Raw genomic sequence first — 21,121 nt, forward strand, 5'->3', positions numbered from 1 at the left:
ATTTTAAACATCCGCGCTACCATAATAAGCGGGCAAGTGGCAGAAAATCTTAATTTTTAATCTTTATTAAATTTACACTAAAGAAAGTCAAGCGTCTAAAAAAATTACTTCACTGTGCGATATTTCGTATTGGACGATTTAAACATTTATTAAGAAGGCTGTATTTAACGTTATTAGTGATATGTCACTGCAGTGAATTTATACTTGATAAATTTTATAATAATTCTTGTTAATCAACATTTACACCATATCCGTTACAGCTTGCTTCAAGAAATCCTTAAGAGATGGGACGCAGAAAGCACTAATGAAAGTTCATTTGACTTTCGTCTTCTCTTCCTTTAATAGAAGCGATGCCAGGAAACGACGTAACTACGATGAATTTTCATCGCAGAGGAGCAAGAAACATGATAACACGCGAAAATAACTCCAGCAACTCTTGGTGCTGGTGTCCTTCAGTAAACGTGCAAGGCGTTTTACTGACGCAGATAATACTAAAAAGAAGAAACCTTAGCTAGCACACTCTGTAACCAGTCGAGGCAAGGGCCGTGTGACGGAGGCCTTCAATGGAAAGAGACCACGACAAAAGAAACCTCGTTTACCGAAGTCCAGTTTTCTACAGTCCTCGACGTCGTAATGCGTCTCTCTGCCTTTCGCTGTCCCGCTTGTACCGGCTCTCCTCGGAGTAAAATAGTCGATTCAACAAATTGGAGTTTTCACCAGAGGTAAAGAACCATAAGTCGGGAGTCTCAGGGCTCTGTTCTACTTGAATCGAAAGAAACTTTTTTTCAAGAGAAGCGGGTCAACAACAAACACCTTCTGCTAGAGCGAAAACGCGTGGCCGAAGCCTGTATAGGCCCGTACTGCGCCAACAGCAGGAACAATTAAACAGTAGAGTCTACCGACTAAAGTATAGGAAATACCAGCAGACCTTGTGGTAACTAACAGATATATCATGACAAACACAGCTGCACACATGCATAGGCATAACTTGCTTCGCAAGTATTCAAAAGTGTTATCGAAAAATCTATATTTTAAATGTTTCTACTAGACATTAAATCAGATAGTGATTCTGAAAATAAATCAGGCTCGGATATACAGCTACTCATTTAACATGGTAGCTAAAATGAATAACTGGCTATAGAATAACTATGAGTATTATTCTATAATATAACGCGCAGTACATCATCGTTAACAAACCGCCTAGTTAGAGAAGGTCTCCTTATTTTCTACAATCATAAGATAGGCAATCACACGCCGCGTCTAGAGGCGAATACGCTTTACGTGTCTAGCAACTAGGCCTCATACTAGCTTATGTTTGGTCGGCTGCTTTGAACATAACATATGCGCTGGTAAAGAAACTCGTCAGTGGGCTAGAAACGCGATCCCCTGATTCTGGTCTCTCCCCTGGCCATTGCCAACAACTTTAACTAGCCAAATTCTAGCCACACTTTAGCGGACTTTGCTTGCTGTGTAATCAAGGCGGATCAACACCGACTTTCTTAGAAGGTGCAGGAAATTCGGTGAGCAATATCTTTGCGACGAGCGTAACCAGCTTTCAGTGCGAAAAAGAACTACTGGTCGAGATCCTGCTGCATCGTTCTCTGTCAGAGGGCGCAAGCATATGGCGTGGTTCAATTAATTGCAATTTTGCCTGGGAGGCCAGATGGCCTTCAGGCTCATAGCCGAGGTACAATTTGTATTCCATCCTTTGGACTCCGATTTTAAAACAACCTGTCGAAAAACGTATGTATCATAAGAGCCACCATTACTAGACCAAACGGCTAAAGACCTGCAAAGTGTTAACCATAGAAGTGGCTTCTATGACGCCGGCTCAGCAGCTTGCACAATTAATTCCTTGACCCTCATTATTTCTCGGAGATGTTTGCATTAAGGGATATAAAATCATGCGCGTTGCCCTTTTTCGCCGCAACGTAGGAAGAGTCAATTTCAGTACAACACGGTATCCTACAACATGACTTCACAGTGCGAGAATCAGCACAATGTCTTCGGTATCTATGCAACAAGAAAGTTGCTGGCCAAGATAGAGTTTGCAACTAGCATCTCAAATGCGTCGTCACTCTGGCAATGTATTGGGCAACACAAATGAATAAATATTCTCACACTGATACAATCTCAGCGCAGCGGAAAGATGCCACCCTGGCATTGATCCCTAAAGGAAATGGCGCCCCAATAGTATTGTAATAATGGCGGGTGTTCGGCATGCCGAGGGTAAAATAGTGTTTGTTATAAGCTGCTTATTCGCTTGCTGACTAAGAGGCAAAACAGCTACCTAGAAAACATGCACGCGATTCTAACAGAGCAACATGGGTTCCGGAGAGAAAACGCTCCACAGAAACGGCGTGCAGGATTCTGTTGACCGACGTGGATACAGTACACGTCAAACTGCGCAATTTCAAGGAACCCCTTGGTTCGATGCCCAGGGGTAAGACTATGCCCACGTTGGCCAACATGAGTGTGTCTATGAATATACTCAACCTTCTCATTACGATTCTACCAAGGATACATATAATGACGAAGTAGCCGAACTCCCGCTTTTCACATAGACAATTGGCCTGGATTAGAAAGACAATCTGAGTCTACACTAGTTCTACATCTTGCTGAAAAGCTTTCCTAATCAAATAGAAGGACCAAGCGAATCAGTCTTGTATGCAGACGATATAGAAATATGCGGGTTTATAGTTCAGCGAGCTCTAGCCCAGCTGCACGTGGCAGTCACAGACTTGAGGCTGAAAGTAAACCTAATTAAGACAGAGGCGACGAAGAGGAGGCGGGACGGCGGCCACTGACAACCCGTACCTCGAGAGATGTAAATCTGCCGATGTCAGATGCAACACTGCCAATTGAAACTACGGTGCACTTACAACAGTGCTAAGTCTACTCATATGGTCGAATAAGGAATTTAGTAAATAGACCGGTGTTCTTTTGGTGTGCTTCAACCGATGCCCATTGAGTGCTCTTAATAAGAGCCCTAGAGTAATAGATATAATCAACAGCGGAAAATATGAATAAATATGCAGATTTCTGTATCGCAGATATCCTTGACAAGTATTAGGCGGTGTCCCATATGTTATGCATGCTCAGATGTTATACATTACCTCTGTAGAGATTCCTCTCTGGCAAGTCGTAACTGCAGCTCTACTTCAGGGTGGCTTGGGCACAGTTTTCAGCTGTAATTCTATAAGAAACATGAACACTAACTGGCATATAGTTTAATTTACACATTGTGTAGATGTCTATCGGACTGCTAAGATATAATATTAGCTCTGATATTTAAAAAAAAAAATACGATTGATACGAGATTTTACGTGTCTGACTGAAAAAGGCTCCGCGTTAAACCTCGCATTGTAACACGTACATAGGTAATGAGTTCACGTTCATTTATATAAATGGTTTACCAATAGGGCTCCTTATAGGCTTCTAAGTGTTTCGGGGGCATCTATCAAAGAACACTAGTATTGCGCAAAAAGATGCTCATTAAAAATGTGGTTTATTTAAGTCTGTGAAATTCGAAAGATGCCGAAAATGTCCATAATAGACTATTACGCAGAATATTAGAATGCATACAGCAATATGGGGGGAAGTTCAGCTGATATTGGAATATAGGAACCTAATTGTTCCACTGTTTTTTGCTACGTTCGGTATTACAGATTTTAATACTTCTATTGAATATACTATAAGGTCTAACTGCATTAAGTGTGGTCGAAGGGAAGCTGGGCTAGGAATCGTAAATATTTACACCGAGTATAAGGTACCCACACGATTTCCGCGTATGAAGATGAAAGTACTAGTAATAAACGATAATCCTGCCACACGATGCAAACCTGGTCGAATATATTGACGCAGTATATATATATATATATATATATATATATATATATATATATATATATATATAAGGGCCAAGGGAGTAGAGATACCGTTTGACTCGCATGCTTTGTAAATAAGCAATCTGAAAATAACATAAACGACCTCAATTTTTACAAAGCTCTAATTCACTTGAGAGGTTCAGAGGGCTTCTGGTAAGAGGTTGAGGTCCTGTTTCTTTTTTAACTTCAAGTTCGCATGCTTGAGACTACTTGACGTTTGGTTCTTAAACACTACTAAACAATAAAACAGTAAAAAAAAATCTGTATTTTTAACTCACATCAATTTCGGAAACTGGTCACATTAAGCTCGTTCTTTCTGAGGTGCTAGAATTTCAACCTGTAGTGGACAAATAAATAGTTTTTTCAGGAGGATATTTGATTTTTTTATAGCGTGTGATCTAAATTTTGACTAATTCATTATTTTTTGCGATTTATTTGACAACTGGTGAAAACTTGTAAACGGTTTATGTCAGAATGTTGTTTGTTTTTTCAGCTCTTCTACTAAGCGCATTATTGGATTTAAGGGAAAATCGTGATTTTTTCCGAAATGGCTGCTGAAATATAAACCGCCACCGCGTATCGTTTGGAATCCTTAAAAGTATTAATTACTTCTTCGAAGGATAATTTCTTTCACTCGATGGTCCATTAATTTGATTAAATATGAACCACCTTAGTGTGTTGTTTATAAGCTTTGATTCAGTAAACACCTTTTCTAGAAATAAATTATTTGTTTCATTCGGATATGGTAATTTTTTTAGAGAATTTGAAAACGCGTAAAAGGCTTTTACTGTTAAGTTCCTTATTTTTTCAAGTTTTACAAAGTACGTACAACATCTATCTTTGATTTTTCAATATGATTTTCCAGTTTTGTCATTTCTCTTATTCAAATAATTTATTTTTTGCCAAAATCTTTATAATTGGTGAAATATGAACCGTTATTCCCAGCGAATGAATTATGTTCCTTGATTGAATAAATACTTTCTCCAGAAAAAGCTTCTTTTCTCATAGGGTGTGATAGCAAATAGAGAATTATTCGTGGACTTGTTCAACAGCCGGTGAAAAGTCTTTATGCGAAATTTAATAATAAGCAAAAAAAAGCCTACAAAATTGGCAAAAGTCAATATGGAAGTCGAAGAAAGGATTAACTAAAATAAGTAAACGGGCAACAACGTTACAATGAGATAGCGAGTATAGCTGGAGATAAATACGGTATCTTTGTCACGTTAAAATTCGGAGTAATGCTGCGTGAATGATCGTAGGTTAATTGAGCATGTAGGAATAAACTAGAATCTGTCTGCTGAAGATTGATAATTGCAAAATCGAACCCAACCGATTTGTTAATTAGCAAGAAACGGTAACTGAGAACTAAATTAATACCACAGGGATATGTGGTACCAAATATTTAAATATTAAATAAAAAAAATATTTTATTTAAATGGTAAATAAACCAAATGTTTAAAAGAAAGCTGGTATGATGTTCAGCGATTAACAGCAGGTCTGCTGAAACAGTCCGATGAAAGTTCTCTAACTGGTTGAATGCAGTAGAAGCGAGAATTGTTGTAGCAACGGAATAATGGAATCGGTGCTACAGTAGCTGCCCAGGAGTATTGCAACCGGTTAGTTGTTAAAGCGCAGATTTCAAATCGAACCTTAGTTTGCGTAGGACTAGATAAGACACGGATCAAGTTTATTCATATTAGAACAGGATAATATATATAATAGCAAAAAGGTGACGGGTTAGATGGGGCAAATATTTGTAAAAGAGCAACTCTTAGCGGATGCCTGACCTAGGTTTACATGAGATTAGGTGGAATGTTGATAAGTCAGATTAGTTCAATTAAGCGACGACAAAAGAGGTGCAGGATAAAGGTAAGGGGTGCAAATCCTTAAGCGCTTTTTATATTAGCTTATATAATAACTCAGAAACTCACGTATCGTGTACAGGTTGTACCTAGAAAATATCAATTTGCTATAATTGCATTTAATGGTCCAATTTGCAGCTAAATGGTTGACAGAATTACCACTTCCAGGGTCTAAGGGCGCCAGCAACAACAGTCTCTTTTTTTTTTAAACAACAACTGCAGATCGAGGCCCACATCAGCACATAATAATGGCAGATATAACTGGAATATTTCTAAACTGCGACAATTAAAAATTACAATTTGATCTAGACATTTTACGCGTACGGTCGTTTCACGTATAGAGAGCCCATAACACAATTTTGCCAACATTACATTGTTAGGCTTACAGTCATCGGGGAATAGCTTCCATAAAACATACAAATAATAACGAATGTCTTACTTTGCGCTCCTATTTTCAGAAGTAACTGTGGCGGTATGCCCGAGTAGAAAAAGGAAAATTTAACTGCTACTATCTTAGTATCATTGAACGTTGAAAGGAGAAGACGCTGTTTGTTTGAAGAAAGCCAAGTTAAGTTGTTTTTTTGTTTTTCTTTAGTCAGTAATGATAAACTTTATGAAAAAAAAAGCATAGGTAGTCATTGCCATTGGTACCTTTGCGCCCTCTATGTCTCTATTTGGTCACGGCTTGGAAGCCCTGACTGCGTTTAATGAAGTAGGATGCCCGCTTGTGTGAACGAAGGCATTCGGGATATTTCTGTCCGTGGCCACTTGTATTTTTATTTCTAGTCCATTTGTCGTCAATTTCGCCGAATTTATTGAGCACTGATTACCTCCTGTGCTTTTTTCAGACAGACATTGTCCACCCCTTGTTCTGTCGAACTTAGAGACGCCAACATGCCACAGTGTCAAGTTAACCTCAATCTACAATCCGTGTCGCTGTTACTTCAACTTTTTTATAGTCCTTTATAACTTACAGAGTTTTAAGCATGAGTTTAAATATCATAATCAATCCTGTCCACTATATTGTACATTCAAAGCCACTAATGAAAAAACGTATCTGAAGTCGCTATCGGCACTGAAATGCTTTTCAAGAAAATAAAAAGGCAATCTTTACCTATAGCTGTACATGTGCTTTGCGACTTCCGTTCGAACCTACATTTCATACTGCTCTGACAGACATTGACAAACTGTCATCGAATTGACAGATTCTTAAAGGGTTGCTGCATACCAGTTGCGCTGGCTACTAATTCTAGCTGAGGTCTTTTTCCATTCACTCTTAAACAATCACAGACCGCCGGAAAAAACGGTGGCCTCGTAGTGGTATGCAGATATTGCCGAAGCTCAGCGTCGAACGCGCTCGTGCTAAGCAATAATAATAGTGTCAATGTTTCCATTGACTTCTGAACAATGATTACGCTGAGCCGCTTTTGCCTTAGTTGTTGTTGTTGTTGTTGCTGCTGCTGCTGCTGCTGCTGTTTGTCAAGCTGGCCAACGACAGCCATCGTGCAGTCAAGACACAACGGGTGCAGTCAAGTGGACTCATGTTGTATGGTTGAATGCCTTCGAAAGGGAATGAACCTCTACTGTTTAGCTAGAAACTAAAACGCACCAACTAGCCATTATTTCTCCTCCACGCACAATATTCACACGCATATAATCAAGTCAGTGCTCGGGGCACGTTTCATGCGGCAAAAAAGATAATGATACCAGTAGGGGTGGCGCATTATTTACAAGTTGTTGGCAGAACGCCGAAGCTGCTACGACGTTTTTATGTGACGTTTACCCAGCCCCCATTTCGAGCATCGTCCCGGAATCCCGATGACACTTTAATCATTTCCGTAACTTTTACCACACGATCAATTACCTCAAGCTAGTCAAAAGAACCATTCGGGTACGGCGCGATGCAAAGGCGTACTCTCGCTAAAAATCATCTAAAAATTGTCGACGATTCCACTAAGTCTGTGTTTTTCGCATTTTCTTTACTCGCTTATTTTTTTTTTTAATTTAGGGCTAACTTCCTGCTCTTTCATCGTCCTGCTCAAGCTAACGAAATGCACGTCGTTTGCTCGACCTGCTTACCAAAAAAAGACGCCAAACCGTTCGGCCTTTGATAGAATAAAAATAGGTGAGCAGTTGCCTTATTTATCATCACTATTAACCGGAGGCCAGCGGGGAGTCAGGAGATGTATGGTCAAGAAGTTGGGATGTGATAATCGAAAAAAGGCCTGAAATAGGGTGATCTTATTTAAGTTGGAATTACGATCAATTTAGCGCTGCTGCTCTGGGCATCAAGCTTCCATCCCAAGCGGTAGTTATTACGATAGAAGCTCACTCTATCAGATCATATGGAGTCATCAAGCCAACAGACACTCCAATCCGGGCTTGCTGAAGGGGAACGTTCAACCTAGCCATTTTACCACAGCGAGACGAAAAGCAGACACGTCTTTTGTAAAAAAAAAAAAACATTTTTTGTGTCTGCATTTAAAATAACCTGTTAATTAAGGAATAAATAATTAGCTTCCAAGTTAAAGTAAATTAGGTTTCTTCTTATTTTATATGGCTTAGTAAGTAACTGGTACATATTAGGCCGTATGAAGCTTCTATATGTAGCTCAAAGATACTTGTCACAGCCTGACATACCTACATAGCCCGCCATGACTAAGCTGGTCCACACTTTCCACATAACAGGGTTCCAAGAAAGTACGATCACACTAAGAAGGTCGCGTCAGCTTCCACTTAGATCCAAAAATAAGTCCGCATAACTGCGCACTGACTGTCGCACAGATGCGTTCAGACATAACGAGAGGAACGACGACAAGAGTAGACCATTTGTGGTGTTTTCCAGCTGTAGCAGCTGATTACTTGTACCTTTTTGTAGCTATTAAGTTACAACCCAGAGACTGCTTTTAATTCTTACATAGCTAGTCTATAATAGCTATAACCTAATATCCTTTTTTATAATATCGTTTTAACAGTTTTTCATACGATACTCGTTACTCAACACGATTTTTACACTGGAAGCGCGAAAGATGCTATTGGCCGCTTTGATGTTTGTGGATGTTCGTGTGGCCTACTGTTTCAAAACCTGTAAATTGAGAAGAAGCTTGCCTGTGTCGCGTTAAAGCCAGCTAATTTAAAACTATGCTCTATGAAGAAAAGCAAAATTTTTCTTTTAAACGCACGACTACCGGTCTAATCGATCCCATCTTTAGCACAGACGTTCCAGGACGAAACTTAAAAACAGATTAGTTCAATTTGTGTACCATAAAAGATCCGTATGGGTCTGCCAAGCATGAGAACATAGAGTTTTAGTGGGATAAGTAGATAGGACAAAGCTGCGCCTAGTTTGTCGTCAATTTAACTGATTTGGTCCGTCAATGTTACACCCAGCTCAGCCTGAATAATAAAGTAAATAATAACTAGCCCCTTATAATTGGTCTACTTACCCCGTTACCTTTTTGTAGTTATTTCATTAACTTATTCTAATTTGTTCGCCACAGGGCTGAGTTAACTCACAACTGTTTTGCTTTTGATACATTTCTACAACGCGATTACAGGGCTTTCTTAGTGTTGGCCGATTGACTCTACTTCCAGAACACATGTGAATGAGGTCGGGTGCCTGCCGTTTTCTGGAGTCTGTGGATAATCGAATAGGCCTTCGATAATAAATAAACGTTTATGGTTTATTAATCCTGTCGCTGGGACGTGAACAAAGTTGGAGGTTTTTTCTTCTTTTCTTCTATAATAACTAGTTACACATAGTGAAATAAATAAATGTATAATAAGCAGGTCATGATGATTTTATATGTCTTAGTTGACTGACTTTGTCCCTAGGACGTCACCAAGGCTTAAAAGCTTTCAGTATCTTTAAATTTTTGTGTGTTAATAAATAGTTCTATGTCTCGGGCGGTATATCGATTTTGTTTCTAAGACGTTGCCAAAGCAAATTTTTTTATAACAAATATTTTTTGCCATTTTGTTAAATAATAATTTGAACTTTTTTCTCAAAAAAAAAAAGCATTTAAATAGCATAAACCTGATTTTTATTCAATTATTACATAAGTAAAGCTAAATAGACACCATATTAAATTTATGGAAAAGGCCGTATGGTTATGGCATTAAGGCCGCCTGGCTAGAGTGCCACCCGTGTATCCTGCCCTATTTTATTGTTTGACACATTTTACCTGTACAGAGAAAAAGCTATTTATATTTTCTATTCAAATCGACGTCGAAGAGCGGTCAGCTATCTCCTACTTAATAATTGCGGTCCGAAAAATATTAAGCACACAACACAAGCTCAGCACATTTATTCACGTAACGTAATGGTGTATCAGTGCGGACGATGCTGGCGGCCGCCCTGGTGTTCACAAATATGGCTAAGGCATTGTTTTTAACATGAAAGTTGTTGCCGATTAACTAGATAAGCATAACGTATCCCTGTGATGGTAAAATGTTTGCTTGCTACACTTAGAGATGCGTAGTGGTCTACGATTGAATTCAAGCGTTAACAGAGTTTGCTTCGTGTTGCAAACCAGTTATCTGGAGTAATTGCAATTGCTGTACATAAAACAGTAAATTGACAAGCTTTGCCTTAAGCCCATTTTGCCTAATCGTGTTTACAGCAGAGGTAACTTGGAACGATCCTCGTTGTTATGCTTTAAAATCCTTGGATTTTTTCCATTTTTGGAAGCTTTGGGTTTACTTAGGTGATATTATCCTGTTTAACAAGGTGATTTTGTCTGCCGTTGGCGTCAAGCCAACGTCATCGGACTTGCAGTCCTAGTTATTTCTCTGTCAATCTGCGTATATGCGAATTGGCATAGTTGTATTTATGCAAATTTACGAATAACTGAGTCATGGCTAAAATTTCATAGCGAAGATGTCGTTGCAGAGCGCTTCGAATGATAATGTTTTTAGTTCCGTTTTTTTTTTGCTTAAGGAAGACCTTGACGTCTTCTTGGGGGTTCCTGACTGAGAACGGCGTATAGTCGACCGCGGTTCTTCGAGGGAGATGAGGACGTTTTCCCCTATTCGACCTCGTACGTTGTAAATTGGCACAGTAAATCACGACTGTACTAAAAACTGACGTCGCCTAAGCGAGTTTCCATTTTCCTTTCGAAGACTGGAAGTAATTTTTGAAAGCATCAGCTTATAATCTTCTTTATAATAATATGGTTATATAGATTGTAAACAATAATTCTTGTGCCGTTGCGAAGTTTAAGAGGACCTAAGCTCTCCACCAAAATGCTTGGCGAATTTCTTTTCAGTTGCACATCATTATCATGGATAGCGATGCGTTCCCGTACATGTGAACGTACATTATGACGTCACGTCAAAGTATACGTATCTTGGTCTAGCTTCAGATGAAGATGAGAAAAATCACACGTCTACTAATGTTCTTAAATTCATTCTCATTTGTTACGGGCTCACTACATGTTGGCGATTACGGAGATTTTTCGGTTATTTTGAATATAAGATAGGTTTTCAGTCTTCGCTGCGACGTCGGCCAGGTATTGTTGAAAAAGGTTAATTGTTCACAATATGATTCAAGTGACCTTTATGTGTTATGGCTTGATACGCGCAGTATGGTAATGCGGCTTTCTTTTTTTTACGCTATACGTAGCTCACAATGCCGACCATCTTCATTTACTGGAAGCAGTAGTACGTATTACGGGCAGTCATAGGGCTGATTATTGTTATTAAATTATTTGCAAATTGTTCGTTTGCTTATTTTAGCTAATTCCATTCCATCCATAAGGAATTGCGTTAATACCGTAGGACAATGTTATACCTAATTCTATTACATTTTGAGCAATTTGTTTTTATGTATTGTGTGTTCCTTCATGTCTGCCTGCCAGCCGTCGATAAGGAGCAATAATGATACGTAACTTCTGTAAATATACTTTTGGCTGGTATTCAGTATTGAATATAAGGATCGTTCTTTCGGGATCCGCCCTCTAGATGTTTAACGATGGCATTCGATGCTGTCTTCCGGATCTGTAAAGTAGGTTTGAACAAGGTGGAAATGCCGGTTGCGTTGTTCTTTCAGTGATCCTATCTTATGACAGACAGCATCTTGTAGAATTTATGGAGGATTATTGGTTTTTTGTTGAGGATACCGATTTGAGTCATCTGAAATTTCTCATGTTGGTTTGTTCAACATCGCTTTCGACTTTCGGTATTAGCTCAGCGCTGGTCATTTGCTGTTTCATTCTGTTTGGAAGTTGTTGTTTTTCTCAGCGTACTCTATGTCCGATCATTCGCTTCTTCTATTGTTTCGGCAGCCTTCTCTGTCCTATTTTTCGCTGGCTTCGTCTCGTTTTCGGTGGCTGTTTTCGATTATGATCATTTCCGCACAACTAGTTAGTAGGCTATAATTTTGATGATTTATATTGATGCTATACCAGCGGGAACAATGCTGATGATCGCCTTGGAGTTTAACAACGCTGGTGCGGCGTTGTGTTCAGACATGGAATATGGGAAAGGAGACGCTGCTGTCAGTCTGTGCTTACCGAAATTAACATTATGCTTCATAGAAAAAAAGTTAACTTATTTATCTAGAATTATTATTAATCGGATTATTATTATTTGGTTCCATCTTTCGCGCAGGTCTAAATGAATCTGAACTTGGTTGGCTGAGAAATTCGGATTATTAGAAGTCATTTTAGATAAAATAAGTTCGCTACCCAAGATCTTCAAGGGAACCGAGTGTGTATATAGATATAAATGGGGGCGCTTTCTTGCATTATCTTTATAGCTGTATCTAAGTAAAAGTAAATATTTTAACGGGTTCGTCAAGGTGGATTGCGACATGACTAAAACAAACTATGATAAGGAATGTCAGACGTAAAATTTAAGAGGGAGCAGCTAGAACTGATGCTAGAAGAATCAAAAGATTCGACATGCCACATAATAATAAAATATAGAAAAGTGTTCAATAAAGGTACGTAAACTGTAAAATAGCACGTGTAAATTTTCTTAGGCTTTGTTACTAAGACTGTACCTGAACACAAAAAAAGATATTCTAACGAAGCTCTTTATGTGTGCTAGATCATTTCCGACAGTCACATTCATTCACCACCATTCGATCACTGGAAGCTCGCTAGGCGTCAAAATTACACACACAGGAATAGCCCGACAATCAGAATATGTTACAAACCGTACTAAATAGATGAAGCATGTTTCGTAATGTCACGTATCTAAAGAAATAAGTAACGCTTGCTAATTATATTTAATTGTTAAGAATATGCGTAGAGGAAAAGGGCAGTCCGACGCTTACAATGGGGTAAAAACGTGCAATACAGCGCCCCTTGCAACTAAAGAAGGTGAGTGTTACACACGTGTTATGCTGAAACCAGCGAGAGGAGTCTTCCCGTACGCTCTGATCTCAGGTAAGCAACCAAACCACCATATCCACCGTAAGCGCCAGGGGTGCTCGATGCAGACATATGTTAACGGGTGTTACCATTTATTAGATGGCGCCATCGGATGATAGATTTAGCACAGTTGGTGTCAGGAGTATTAAGTATAAGCAGTTGCTATAGTCGTTTTCAAAATATTTTCATCTCAATACACAACTAACTTTTTAACAATAGCTGTACATCAAGAAGCGTCAAACTCATAGAAGTGTCGCTCTTATCCAACTGACATTGGTTATATCACCTCCAAAACGGTGACTAATTTCTCTCTAAAAAATCCAAGCGTGCTAAATATATAGCTTTTTAAATCATTTTCGTAAATTTTTGAAAGCTTTAGAATCTAAAACCTACTGAGTTTCTTGCTGTTTATTGCATACAGATCTTTCTCGGATGTTCGAAAAATCACATAAAAATGTTCAATAACATAAACTATCGATTTCGTTTTTGATCCTCAGAGGCGTTTCTCTCCGCGAAATTTCGAATATTAGCTCATACTTATCAAGCTGTGAAAGCGATGCTTTGCCATCAACCATGACCAGTTTCTTTCAGGCTTTTTACCAAAGATAATGAATGAATGCTACAACAAACAGCCCGTCAAAGTTTGTTAGAATTTAGTAAAACTTTCGCAATTCTGAGAAATAGTATCATCGATACGTATACTTATGCGGTAAGCAAATATTTCACAGAGTCAAGCTAATGCGTGGTGTAATTTTATGCCACTGGCTATCTAATACAGCAGTTACTTGATCTTGATACTCTATAATTGTAAAGTGAGTAAGATAAATGTAAATTTGTTTGTGCTGGAGTAATTTAGAAAATGACAACAATTTTTGTTTATCGGTAGACAAAACACGATTGTGAAAAATACGTTTTTACGAAAATAGATTTTCATCTTCAAGAATGTAAAAAAAAACCTGTTCTATGCTGATTCCTATGATTTTTGTCATACATTCTTGACATGCCGCATGCTGTTAAGGCGGGCCAATGTGTCCAACTTGGGAGTCGCGCCGACTCATTGATCGTTCCGTTCAATTGTCCAATTTAAACTGGCAGAAAGATGTCACTGGGTTAACTTGGGTGTGCTCGGTTAATCTGCTGGGTTTGACAGGATGAGAACGAGTAGAGAAAGAGCCCCTCTATTTGAAAAGGGTCCCGGTGGTCAAGAGAGTAGTGAGACTGAACAGATGGGAACAAGTGACAGAGTACTCATTTACATATCGGGAATCGTACCAATTTTGGTCTAAAAAGAAAGAGTCAAAGGTACTTTTTCACGGAAGCAATCTTTTTCTTCGTTCCGGTGGAGAGTAAACTTCTCTTACCGTTTTTATAGACTATACAAACCAGTTTAGTCTATTTAGTCACTTCATTCAGTTGATCTTTGTGTTTGTAGGTAGGAAAAATCTGCCATGGTCTCTTTAGCCATATTATGAACTCTATCCAGAAGACTTCATTAACCGTCCATGTCAAATTTTCTTACAGAGATTTCTAAGAGTTAACGTTCGTTCTATGTGAGGGGTTGTATTTCAGTGTCAAGTAAAGCAAAAAGAAGCTGTAGACACAACGTAAGGCAACAGCTTGAAAGATTACTAGAGTAGATTGATTTTTTTTATACCGTAAACTTATTGCTCTATTTATGTAGAATTATGCCAAATATAAAATTATTATTTTGTTATTTGCACTTGCAAATGTTTTGTCAATGATAAACGCATCGTGGCTAATATAAAAAAACGAGTAGACTCGTTGTTGGCGGCGACAATTCTCTATGAAACAACCGCTTTTTTGATAAAAAGACATCAAAATTTACGATCTTGTAGTGGGTCAAAAATGAGTAAGGCGGAAGCGTAACATGAAATGGCTAGTTTTTTGTAGAGAATGTCTTTTACTCTAGAAAAAATAAACGAAATACTTAGCTATTTGTCACCACAAGGTTAATATTAATGAAACACACCACCCAGCTTTCAAAATTCAAAGAAAAGAATTCACGGGTGCATTCCTTCCTTAGCAGAATTTGATAGATGATATATACTGTTCAATAAAACTGTAAAATATGTCCAGTTTGTAGCGTGGTGTTTAATACGAAATTTCAGATAGCTTTTTTTAAAAAGATTCAGCTCTCGAAAATAGCAGCTCGACACTCTAAAAAAGAAAACTAGTCCGTAGATCAGGCCAATAATACATGTAACTGAGACCTCAAACAATGTGCCTGATCTTTCCTGGGGACCTGTTTGACTCTAATTCATGACTGGATCTACATCTTAATGAGCTTGCCCTTGCATTTTTTGACTAATTCATATTCGTTGATTAGAATATTTAAACCATTTATTTCTTATATGTGAAGCAGCGGTACCATGAATGAGAGATGGACCTAGAGAGACAGGTTAAAGGCGGACAACGGTCGGTCTGTAAAACGTCTGCTTGCCATTCGAGTGTGGGGCGACGTCAGTGTTTAAGTTTTCCATACGCTGGTTGTATCAGACAACTAAAATGAACACTCCGGCTACTATGCATTATGCTTCAGAATCTACGACAATTTGTACTAATATGTAGAGGCATACATGGGGAGTTCCGCAATAAACCAACTAGGGTTGTATATCCCTTGGGCGCTTTGATATTTGTTCTATTAGGTATTTAGATTTTTATGTAAACTGAAAGACACAGCTGGTTAGGTGACGCGTTCTTTTATATTAGCAGACAAAGACGATTGCCGTTTTATACGTTGTTTAAACATTGCTGAACCAATAGGATGAGGAGGTGAATTCAACGTGCTCAAGTTATCCAAAAATACTTCAGATGGGCATTATAACTGTATCCCCGCCTGGTTATATACTGCGGTGAACTTATAACAGACAACTTAAACATTATATTTTTTGGTGGACTTTACATTTAATGAGCAAGTTGGATTTTCATATTCCTTATTTTTCGAATTCCTACGGAATTTAGCCTATAATGTTTATTCATATATATAAAATTGTATGAAATCCATGTTGCTTCTCTGCTTTCTATGCATATATGACCTGGAGTCGGCTCGGACCTAAGGACTTCAATTTATTCGAATAAAACAATGTTTAAAACATACTCTATAAGTTCAAATTAACGTAGACGAATATCTTGCATTTTTAAAGCGTCTAATTAAGGGTACGCATGAAAATTGCAATAACCCAGAACGAATAGGACCGATTGGTATCATCTACTCGTATATACTGATATATATAAATATTTGACGTAAACATGTCAATCAAACGGAAAAGTGAGATAACCTTGTTTCTCTGGGTAAAGGTACTCTGCTTGACTTTTTTTTTTTACTGCAAACGGTACATATTATTTTTGTGCAGCCAGAGGGGTGATATGGGATATAAATAGCTTTAGAAAAATTGTTTAGCTATCCGCAGTCGTGGTAGAATTTGCGGGTCCAATTTATTATAAAAAAGTATGTAGAACGAAAACAAAGCTATAAAACGCATTATTGTCTGCTTTGTTGCTAAAGGTATTCATTTGGAACCAGTTGCGAATTCAACAACATTTGAATCCTTTTTCGAAGACATTTTACGAATATCATCGTTATTTGAGATCAGAGCAGTTTCACGATCCAATAGACCAATGACCTTTAAAGGTACGAGATGTCCTATTATTGCAGGATCTAAGTGGAAACTGGGATTCTGGCCTATATGTCGTAATTAAAATGGGCACTGGACTATCTATAGACGACCCACTCCCATGACTAATCCAGTCGTAAAACAGATATCCCTTTAAAATATATTGATTAGAACTGAAACGCATTTGTTATTTAGCTCGGCACTTAGTGCTGTTTTGTTTTGAGCGAATCTATGGCTGTATTTGTCTTGCGTGGAAGACGAGCAAGCTGATTCCTCAGTCGGATTTACCTACAGGTTCGTCGGTAATGGTTGTTGCTTGATAGAGTCGTTCCCTGTGCCGCCACACTCTTCTCACTCCTATGCAAACACGGTACAAGAAAATTATATTAAGCAGATGGTAACAGAAAACTTAATGAATACATACATATACGAGTGGCATTTGATCGCGATGAAGTTCACTCGACAGAGAGTTGTCGGGCACGTAACTAAAGTTATTAGGACACGAGCAGTGGTGCAACTTATCGGGTTTTGTTTAAGGAATGACTTCCTAGAGCCTTAATTCAATACGTCCAGCATTATTGCGTTTTAAATGACTTTTTGAACACAATGCTTTACTGTCACACACTATGTTATCTGTAATACATAGTGTCATCTGTATGTAAGGCACTTTCCATATTCCATAGAATCTGAGGAACCACATGAACATCTGAGGATAGAATTATTAGAGTTGCCGAAATTTCTGTTAAAAGACGAAGAGTTTAGGCGATAGTTTGAAGAAATGACGGTTATCTCCATTACCGGTGCAGAAATAATTATTGATATATTTGATAGCTAGCTTTCGTGGACTCTAGGCTTTCGTAATTGACTTTTTCTACCATTCATTATCAATGATTTCTGTGTTTATTTTATTGTTTTGTTCCATTTGGTAAGCTATCGCAAAAAGCTTTTCAAACGACGAAGTTGCCAAGTGAGCAGCAATCACCAGTCACTAGCTGGCTCAGAAAGGGTGTAAGGGTCGGTGGAGTGACCAGGGAAAATAATACAGGATTTTTACATCTTCCCGTCCTTACTGAATGCGGGGAGCGGAGAAGCTTTGCAGAGTCTCAAAAAAGGCGTCGTCCGCGGCTAGACGGAGCCGAGTGCAGTGTGGTAGGAAGGCCGGATACTTGAGTCCACGTCCTATCGACCCCACATATTTCTCTATCGGCAAAGATATAGCGAACGCGGAAAGAATTAATTTTCGAAGGTTTCAAACTAAACAATGGTTCTGACCAGCGTGGAAAAGCACAAAAAGGACTTCCGGAAGGGAAAAGAACAAAATTGCAGCAGTTAGCTTCTGTTTCGTCTTCGCTTTTTCTCTATTCAAGAGAACAAGGGCAAGCCACCATTACTGCGACAAGCTGCCACTCTTCAACTTCCGTAACCCTCCTGCAGATCCGAAACAAACTCCGTGAACAAGCTTTTCCCGAAGCTCCCCCTCATTTCTCCCCGCCGCGATATTTTCAACTCCCCTTTTCATCCTGTTCTTTTTTTACGGGATCCCCGCCCTTTTCATGCTCTCATGGACCATGCCTACACGGCGCCGGCTTCCGAAGGAGGCTGTAGTGCAACCTCAAGCTGACGCCAGGTAGCAGGACGATAGAAAGAACTACCCGCCACCCAACGACTGGTCTTTAACATGGTCCCGCTCCTTACGGTGTTCTATCCCAAAAAAATCTCAAAATGCTGCTTCTGTTGTACGTGCAGCGCCGGCACATCCAGCAACGTCCTCTAATGTCTTGCATTCTAGCTGCGCAGAACCACAAGCGAAAAAGGAAGGTCTATCCCATGCTACGAGTGTCGAGCGTGGCTGTAGAAACGATTCATCCGAAAAGCAGCCTACCGACTACCATTATTTTTGTTTCTAGCTTATAGCTTAGGGTATTTTGATCTTGTCAAAAACAGCTTGATCGTTCTCTTTTGGATCATCACTATAGTCGTCGAATAACTCGTTTTAAACTGGCCACCACATAAGAAAATAAGTTGGAATGAAGCCTTTTGCCCTAGTGACAGTATGGTCTAGTAGCAGGAAGTAATTCGAGAGCTAAAATAGTGGTGACATGCTATAATAAATTTTTAAACATTTGGAAAATACGCACAACCAGCAAACCAGCAGAAAAGCAAGTCGGACAGCGGGTTAAACTAGAAACAAGGCTTTTACGAGGCTGCAGCAACGGTCTAACATCTCGATAATGATGTCCTGGATAGATACAAGGGTATTAGGGATAGGGAATTAGGATAGGCCTAGACGAGATAGAAGGTGGAATCGGATACCACCGTTTTTTGCAGAAGAGCAAACAACCAACAACGAAAGACAAGATGAACTTGCGTTTAACTTTGATGCATTGCTTGATAAAGAGCCAAAAATGCGCGCATTTTTATGGTGTCCCTTATTCTTGTCGCCGGCAGCGACAAAAGAAGATATTTTACAATGTTTCCGACGTGTGTCAGAGAAAAGCTACCAACTTTTTACCAGATACAGAGAGCTCAACCGCAAGTAAAAAGCAAGTACCTCATCTATATTACATAATATAGATGCAAAGTAATATCAATCCGACGTATAAGTGTAAGGCGAGAACATGGCAATAGGTGCTCGTTTTATTTTTTCTAAATTGTCTTGGGCAATATATTACACAGCTATAGATTGTATAGTTATTATTGAGCGTAAAACTAGAATTATCGATAATTTCCTACATACACTTTTTTATAGAATTATCTTGTAAAAGAACGTTTTTCTATACACCGTTGAGGCTTCCCAGAGTCCTCTCCTCCGTATACTCTCGTGAAGGTTTAAAGTAGCGCAATGGCGACCAGTTTGAACATATAACAGGACAGAGTCTGATATTTACATAAATGTGGTATGCATATTGCGGTGAAACACAAAGCATTGGATACACAAGTAAGAAAACAATTAAGATAGGAACTTTCCAAGATTGAGAGAGGACCATTCTGTGGAATCTATTGATGCATTTACCTATGATACATACGTTTCTTTAAACCTTTGGTAAATCGACAAAAACTAGATACTAGATCTAAACTCAAAAAAACATTCGACGAAATTGATCCTCTAGAGTTATTTATAACTATTATCAATACTATTAATTTTTTTTTGTAAAGGCTGTACAAAAAGATTATTTTTGTAAAAATCCCACTCGGAGAGCAGCGTAGGATTTTGGATGAAATACGTCAACTACGTCGACTTAGCCTATAAACAAGTCTTCTACAGATTGTATTGATTTCATTAATCAGTTTAACAATGTGCAGATTTCTTCAAATGCCGAAATCGTCAGCGATGAGAACGTTCTTCATTGAAGTATAGGAAGTTTATCTCACCATTACTGACATCAGCTGCTATGTAACGATTTATATGAAATCCTGCATAAACTAAACTAAATATGTCGTCTTGGAATGGCTTATTAGCTAAGGTCTTACACCATTTGAAACCAAAATAGGCTAACAACAGTAGATAGTCATCAGTACACGGAAGACTGTAACTGATTCCCTTATCCTTAGCGCATTTACATGGCAAATATAGAGAACAGATGACAACTAACAACATTGGTGACAGTAGAGAAAAACTTTTCTGAACTGTTATCGACAACCTGCTGAGCTCATTATTGTCGGAAGTGTTGATAAACAGCAGGAACCTATATCAAATAATATCAATTGGAAGCATTGGAAGCAACCGTGGGATGGTGACACTAGAAACAATGCTTTCTATAGAGACAAAGCTATAAAATGAGCAGCCTGAATGCCCTACAAGCGCCTAGAGACAACGGGGATAAAAGAATTATAGGAATGCGCTCAACGGTACTTCCCTGACATCATTACTGAACCATAATCGAACTTTGCCCCTAAAATATATGTAAGCTAAATAACGAAATCCGATAGATTCTTGTAGTCCGGCGCCAATATCTGTCTCATTACTACTAGTAAGTAACTTACTGGTTCGCAGACGGTGAGCCGGTGCAGAACGTGTATTAAGATGGGTGATGTTAAGATGTGGAATCATTGCATCATGATGTAAGAAAACGGGTTAAAAAAGAACAGATAGGTTCGACCCTTAAATGGAGTGTTTTGGCTTTAACCCGAGTCAATCAATCAAAAAGAACTGTACGTAGTCTTATCCAGCTGATGTAGCTCACAATTAAGCTCGAACACATGGAAATGATGTAACAGTTTTTCCAAACAAAAGGAAAGCCAGTCTGGGTTGAGATTTTCAGCGGCGAGCTCGGTTTACCCTTGACCGAACTGGCTTACATCCATTTACGCATAAGGTGCCATATTTTGTAACGAAAAACACACGACATGATACTCTCTTT

At 38.7% G+C, this 21,121-nt stretch overlaps 1 long non-coding RNA gene across 1 annotated transcript in view; it reads left to right on the plus strand.

Moving 5' to 3' along the window:
• LOC147755204 (uncharacterized) overlaps positions 1 to 9,464 on the plus strand; it is a 49,677-nt gene extending 40,213 nt beyond the window's left edge. Inside the window, exons 4-8 of the long non-coding RNA XR_015328721.1 lie at positions 346 to 722; positions 4,381 to 5,503; positions 6,208 to 6,316; positions 7,758 to 7,874; positions 9,307 to 9,464. This is a non-coding gene — a long non-coding RNA (uncharacterized LOC147755204). The remainder of the gene's footprint in view (positions 1 to 345; positions 723 to 4,380; positions 5,504 to 6,207; positions 6,317 to 7,757; positions 7,875 to 9,306) is intronic.
• The last annotated feature ends 11,657 nt before the right edge of the window (positions 9,465 to 21,121 follow it).

This window comes from Varroa destructor, unplaced genomic scaffold, assembly GCF_002443255.2.
Source record: "Varroa destructor unplaced genomic scaffold, Vdes_3.0 BEIS01000005.1, whole genome shotgun sequence".
Classification (NCBI taxonomy): Eukaryota; Metazoa; Arthropoda; class Arachnida; order Mesostigmata; family Varroidae; genus Varroa; species Varroa destructor.